We start from the raw sequence: 7,306 nt of genomic DNA on the forward strand, positions 1-7,306 counted from the left end.
TTGGAAGCTGTTGTATTTTTGCATAATTGGATGTCAGTGCCAAATATTCAAGTTGCAGTTTACTTTGATATATATCTAAATATGAGATTTAACCTTTTGGATATAAAATTACTAAGTAACTAAGTAAGTATTTTTTCATAAGTTCTGGGCAAAAAAGTGTCTAATCTAATCAGTTTATCACTGAGTCCAAGTGAAAATATGTGCTGACCCCCTCAAAACATTCATGACAATGGGACAAATATGTGTAAAGACACAAGAATATATGCAGACCCACACATGTTGCTTTTGACTATGACTGTCTGTGAGGTGGAGGGATGAAATCAAATTTTGAAAAATTGATTTTAAAAAAAAGTATATAAATTAGAGATTTAAAAAACAGTTACATCAGCCAATGTCTTAACACAAGTATGTAACTTAAACCTTTTTTGAAGGAGTTACAGATTATCTTCAGTCATTCCTTAATTTCCAGGTAATTGTTAGACTGTTAAAATGACTTTGCTGTCTTTTATCAGTCATATAGGGATGTTACAAAATCCAATAATCACTTTGGTGTCACTGTGAACAAAAATCGAATAATATTCTGGAAAATCTAACCAAAAAAAGAAATAACGTTCATTGTTAACATTATATATATATTACAATTATCATTATGTCATAAAAGCATATTCTTCCAAACGCTCCCATTAAAGACATCTTATTTACCTCAAAAACAGAGCACATCTGCTTATTTAACATTCATACTGTATAAGCTGATATCTGCCAGTGTCTGTAACTCTTTTTTAAAAGTGTAAATTAAAGTTGTGTTCTTGTCCCTCTCACGAAAGTTAATCCCAAAGTTTGCGAGCCGTTACTTGAGATGTACATAACAAAACGTATGGTGTTATATTTCTGTGCTGCTTTCACTTATATAAACACAATAATTTAATCCAAATCAAGACTAACGTGGAACTCTGAGGCCCAAACACAGACAGACAGACAGAGTATGCTTCAGATGGTATGTCACAGACCACACATTGTGCCGGCTGTGTGTTAAAACAGTTATTCACGGTCTCGCATCCTACCCACAACCAGAGATGAGTAACTTGAACTTCATGCGTTCTTGTGTGTGTGTGACAATTTGCACATGTATGCATGTAAATACAACATTGTCTCTGCATTTTAATGAGATTTTCATCTAAATGTATTAAATAAATATGCAGGTTATTGTACTTACATGTGACCCATTGTCCACCAGATTACTTGGTCTTGACTGCAACAAATTGGATTCATTGTCAATGGCGGAGCAGCCAGATTCGCTGAATATGGGAAGCTTTACTGTCTTTTGTCAAGTGACGCTTCATAAATAACTCTGACTTCCTCCTCTGGATGCCTGCCAGTGGCTGTTCACTATAAACTACATGAGCTCCACAGCTTTCTCTGAGCAGCCGACTGCAAAATGGACTGCCGGCTGTTGGCCCCTTGAGGAGTTTGGAGCCATATCTGAGCTAACGTTTACAGTAACATTGGAGCTGGAGCAATCGACCACCCTCCCTCTCTCCTGTTTCGAGGATCCGTGCTTGTGTTTGTATCTGTAAGCAAGATGAGACATAACTGGTTAAAATAAAGACGTGTAGTTTCCTTGAAACTAGGTTCAGGTCATTAAGTTGTGGATGATACAGTGAAATTTAAGTTTGAATTCTCAGAATATACTATAATGATAATGAGTTTTGAAAAATAGCCTATATACGAATGCATATGAGACACATTGTTGCCATTATTAACTTGTAAAATCCAAAGATTTCTTAAGGAATATGTCCATTTACAACACAAAACTTAGCTAACGAGCAAACTTCTTCTCGTACATGTATCCATCTCATGTCTCATTAATTAGGGAACCTGTGATGTGTGTCGATGGGCTTTATCTGTTTATTATTTGGGGCTTGAAAATGTTCAGTTAATTCAGTGAAATTCATGTAATTTTATGCTATAAAATCTGACTTCTTACAGCCTACTAATCTAAGTTAAGATAAACATAGGCTGTAACCAGTGTAAGAAATTGGTGTAAAAAACACTGGGGATGATTTTCAGACTGCAGTACTGTGTCATGTTATAGATTTATTAGTGAGAAGTGCTCCTGCCCAAGAGATTAAATATAATTTTGTTTTGGATGAAAGCAAAACATAAAGTAAAATAAAGTTTTTAGATTATTCACTTAAGTAAATTCTGTGTAAGTAGTTTCAAAGTAAGAGCTGTACGATTAATAGTGCACATATTGTATGATCATAATATATAATACCTAAAATAAACATACTCGATAAGTATGTAAATCATGCACAACCATTATTCAGGTTTGTGGTTTGGAACATTCAGCTGTAAAACTGCGATTGTTTATGATTGTTTATTGATTATGAGGTCATTTTCTTTTTGAAGTCTAACATTCTGCAATCCAATGATCTAAGTAAATATGCCCCAAGGTCAGACCATGATGTTCAGAGACACTGACAAAAGTCCAAGTGCTATATCTCAGACTGAACACGCTAAAGGTTTGTTTGGAAGGGTTTCCAGGAGAAAACCTCTTCTTGTGAAAAGAAAACAGCAATGTGTTTTAGGTTTGCAAAGTTGCATCTGATCAGTCAGTAAGACTTCTGGAACAATGTCCTTTGGATTGACCAAAGTGGAGATGTTTGACCATCATACACAGCACCACATTTGATGAAAGCCAAACACCTCATACCAACTGTTAGGCGCAGTGGTGAACGGGTCATCATTTGTGATTGTTTTGCTGCCACACGCCCTTAGAGTCGTTGGAGTCATTGAGGCGAACACGAGTTCCTCTAGTATACCAAAGTGTTGCAGAATCAAACGTGAGGTCGTCTTTCTGGCAGCTAAAGCTTGGCCCAAATCAGGTCGTGCAACAACACAAGTATCCCAAGAACTACAGCAAAGTTGCAAAAAGAGGAGTGAAAGTTATTTAGCTTCAAGTTCCTGCTACGGGTGGTTCAACAAGGACTCGAATCATCACCTGGTCAGTACTAGATGTTTTTTCTTCTTATGTCCTGATATCTGAAAAAAACTGATGGATGGTGCACTTTTTGTTGAGCCATGACTCTATATCGCATTAAAAGGTTCCACCTGTTGATCAATTGAACTACTTATGTGTTACCAGGTATCGTGATCAATAACCCTGCAATTAATCTGCAAAATGAACTAAAGAGGACAACAAAGTGTAATATTTGTGTCCAAAATATAGTGGAATTAAAGGACAAAGCAGCATAACATAACAAAGGGGGACTAGTGCCAGAGTGTCTAAACATTAAGGATACACATGCTAGTTCCTGACAGTACCTGCCTGCTGTCATCTACCATAGTGCCAGTATCATGCTACATACACCCAGACATGCAAGTATATGATCAGAGTTCACAGCTTATACAAACACATACACCCAGACTAAAGTGCCGCCCCACATTCATCATCCCACTCGAACAGTGATATTGCTCCCATCAGGGGCAATTTTCTCCCCCTCTCATGACAGCAAGAAGTCTTCCCATACTCCGGGTGGCCACAGCGGGCCCCACGCAGGGATGACATCAGCGCTCAGCCCGGAGGAGCTATGTGACAGCCATATGTAAATTGAATATGACTAATCGCTTCCCCACATCACCTCTCGCCACCTCTGGGCCACTGCGCCGAAAGACGGAGCGTTGAACGAGGAGAAGGAGTTCTCCGCAAGTGCTTTTGAAGTGTGAGCGTAGGGGGTGACAGGATAGCCAACAAGAGGGATGCTACGAAAGTCAACCGTTGTTTTATTTTCAACAAAATGAACCCACAGAAGATCCAATAAGGAGGTATCAGGTCTAAGATGTACACACAGGTGATTCGCGATGTCTCTGACAGCCTCCAACAAAATGCTGTTTTACAGCTAAGCTCAAGTCTGAAGGCTCTCAAGGGGGCCGCAGATGGGAATATGATCACTATTTTCATTGATGACCATTCTGTTCTCACAGCTTTGGCTTTCTCGCTGGAGTGAAGTGGTTCACACTCGAGACAGACGGTAAAGCGAAGCGAGCAAGGCACCAGGAAGATAAAGTGCTTCCACATGTGGAAGGCATGAAGAAGAGGCAGAGGTGGGTGTGACCACCCATACAACAGGGGAATCCCAGGTGTCCCTGTCTTTGTTCTCACTGTGTGTGCCTGTGCACGTGAGCCTATCAGTAGGTCACCAGCAGAAAAAGTTTGATTCATGAATGCTGTCAAAATGCAGAAGAAATGCTGTTTTTTTTAAATGACTTCTTTTAATTGAAAATAAAAAATATAATGAGATCACAGAATGCACACATTCACACTCTGATCATTGGCCTGAATTGATGGGCTGCCTGCCACGTAGCTGCAGCTGGAGATGCAGATGTCATTTCCCAGTGTTTGTTTTTTAATTAGAGTGCCATATACTGGGACATTACATCCCCGATAAAACACTGATGACTTTGTCAAAGGAGATAAAAGTGTGTGACAAATATCAGGACGTTTAATTTATGCAATTTTAGAGTTTCATCATTTTACTAACTAAAAAAGTAGAAATGCTCACACAGTTTTTATATTTTTACATATTTACACAACTTTTTTCTTTTAAAAGGGGAAAGTTCTCCTTCACTTTTGGCCTGAACACTTTGCATTGCACACAGTGATGACCCCACCTCCGTTCTCTCCACACCCCACTTGGCTCAAATCACCCCCTGATGGGCAGTGTAAACAAGTGGCACTGTGTATATCCTCCATATAATTTGGATTTAGCTCGGTGAGATCACGGCTGTTGGAGTGAAAACCTCCCCCCTCCCTTGTCCGGACTGCTCAGCTGCATTGTGGGAGGTTCTCTTTCAGTGCCACCTTTGTCTATGAGTGTGTGTGTGTGTGTGTGTGTGTGTGTGTGTGTGTGTGTGTGTGTGTGTGTGTGTGTGTGTGTGTGTGCGTGAGAGGGAGGGAGAGAGAGAGAGAGAGACAGAGAAAGAGAGAGGGCAAGAGAGAGAGTGTGCCCCTGATGACAGGTCACAACAAGTCATGAGTAAACTTCCCCTGTGGCAAGACATGATCTTGGTATATGTGTACTCCTGAAGGGAAAACACTCACAAATTCATTCATACTGTTAGGTTGAAATCTCATAAACGCAGACTGTCGTCACTTTTTCTGTCTCGCTCTTGCACACACATGTAAGCACATTGCAAGTCAAGAGAAAGATTTGAACCCCTCAACAATTCAAATTAGGAATATTCGAGCAGAGTAAAACGTTGCTCCCAAACTAGAAGTGTTATTTATAATTGATCATAACCTACAGATATTTTCTGCTGCATCATACAGTTTAATACAGTTCCCATCTGTTGCTTTAACACTTTCAATGTTATTATATAATGCCCTAAAAAGCTTTAACATAAAAACCACATTATCCCCTTATATATCATAACATGAGGTGCTTTGAAAATAGATAACCTCTATAAAAATGTACTCTAAAAACTTCTATTACCCCAAGTAAAAAGACAAAAGCAACAGAGCTAATTGTTGTAGGCTAGCTAACAAGCTAGAACTAAAGCCAGAACAAAATGGATTTATTTTTTAAGCATTTACGAATATAGTAACCAAACACGGTTACAGACATTGCTAGTTGATGGTTGGAGGTGCTCATTTGTTGGGTAACATCAATTTCATTGTTTTAAAAAAAATAGTCGAATGAGAAGCGAAAATATTTTAAACTGGTTAGCTTTTTTTAAATGTAAGATTTCTTTGATTCGCTGCAACAAAAAGAGACACAAATGGTGCCAATAAAAATAATCTATAAAAATCATTGTCTTAAAAGATAAATATATTTTGACAAGATGCTTTTTGACTAATAATTAAATGAGGCTGAAGGTAAACTTGCTTAGCCCAGCTAAACTGCTGTTAGCTAGCTTAACTAGCTTAGAAAGCAGTAACAGAAGCTCTAGCTAGTTTCCTAAACCTAGCAAGTAAGTTTTGGCTCTAGGTAGAGGATTTCATGAAATTTAGCATGATTACATCATGTTAAAAATTTTCATTTAAATGTAAGTTTATTTAAAAATTTGAGTTCAATTTTGACACAGCAAAAGTGAGACAATGTTTAATTTAGAAAACACATATTTAAAGCTAAAACAGACAAAGAAGCCAAAAGAAACATTTGTGCAACATCGTGTTTTCCCCCTTTAAGTTTTTCTACTTTAAAAAAGCAGAATTAATTTTGTAGGTATCAAATTTATAGAATGTACCAGTGGTGAAATTATGTGCTAATACCAACAGAAATAGTTTAAATAATATGGCTGATAGTCCATTTACTGTCTGTCTGATGTTGTTTATTCATCCTTTTGTATCATAGAAACAAAGAAAATATATAAAATAAGAAAACTGGGAGTCTTTCAACTGTTCATCAGACTAAGTTTAGACAATTATGTACTAAGTACCAGTACTTTAGTATGTACTAAGTTCATTGACTCAAATAAAAATTGGCTGCTACCAATAGTAAATGTAAATCGTCAACAAGTCCAAGTCCAGAGTGCTTTTTTTCAGATATTGTGCATCCATGCTGTAAATTTTTCTCTTTCTCTCTATTATAATTTTTTTCAGTCACCCAAACAAATAATGTTTGCTGCACAGGAGCTGAGTCTTTGTATGTCAGCATTGTTTTCCTGCATTTTTTCCTGCATATGATTTTCATATAATTTTGTTTAATCCCTTTAGTAGGCAAAAGCATGTTTTGTACACATTTGTAACGGCTCCGCACATATTTTCTCCATGCACCCTGCGTTTCTACAGTGTACACTCAAACACACCGGGTGCCAGAGACATCTCCTGACAGAGCACCGAAACAAATGAATACAGTGTTGCCTCATACAGCTGGATGAGCTGCAGAATGTTACGCTCTCCATTTTCTCCATGTCAGTCCAAGAAGAAAAGTAAATAAGAATAGCTCTTCTCATTGCCGTGTGACAAATTTTGGTGGTCTGCATGAAGTATAGAAAGAGCAATCTGATGTGGGACCAGCTGGACATCTGCAGAAATTTAGGTAAAAAGTTGAAAGAGGAGAGACATGAAAAGGGACTCTCTCATTGTCTCCAGCTCTCTTTTTTCTTTATAGAGGCAGCTGGGAAGGAATTACTAAACTTCTCTACTTAGCAGCACCACAGTCACAGGGTAGTGATCTAAGAAGCTCTTTTAAATGGCTCTCTCTCTCTCTCTCTCTCTCTCTCTCTCTGTGTGTGTGTGTGTGTGTGTGTGTGTGTGTGTGTGTGTGTGTGTGTGTGTGTGTGTGTGTGTGTGTGTGTGTGTGTG

This window comes from Haplochromis burtoni, unplaced genomic scaffold (assembly GCF_018398535.1).
Source record: "Haplochromis burtoni strain Fernald_Lab_line unplaced genomic scaffold, NCSU_Asbu1 Contig_139, whole genome shotgun sequence".
In the NCBI taxonomy this organism is placed as follows: domain Eukaryota; kingdom Metazoa; phylum Chordata; class Actinopteri; order Cichliformes; family Cichlidae; genus Haplochromis; species Haplochromis burtoni.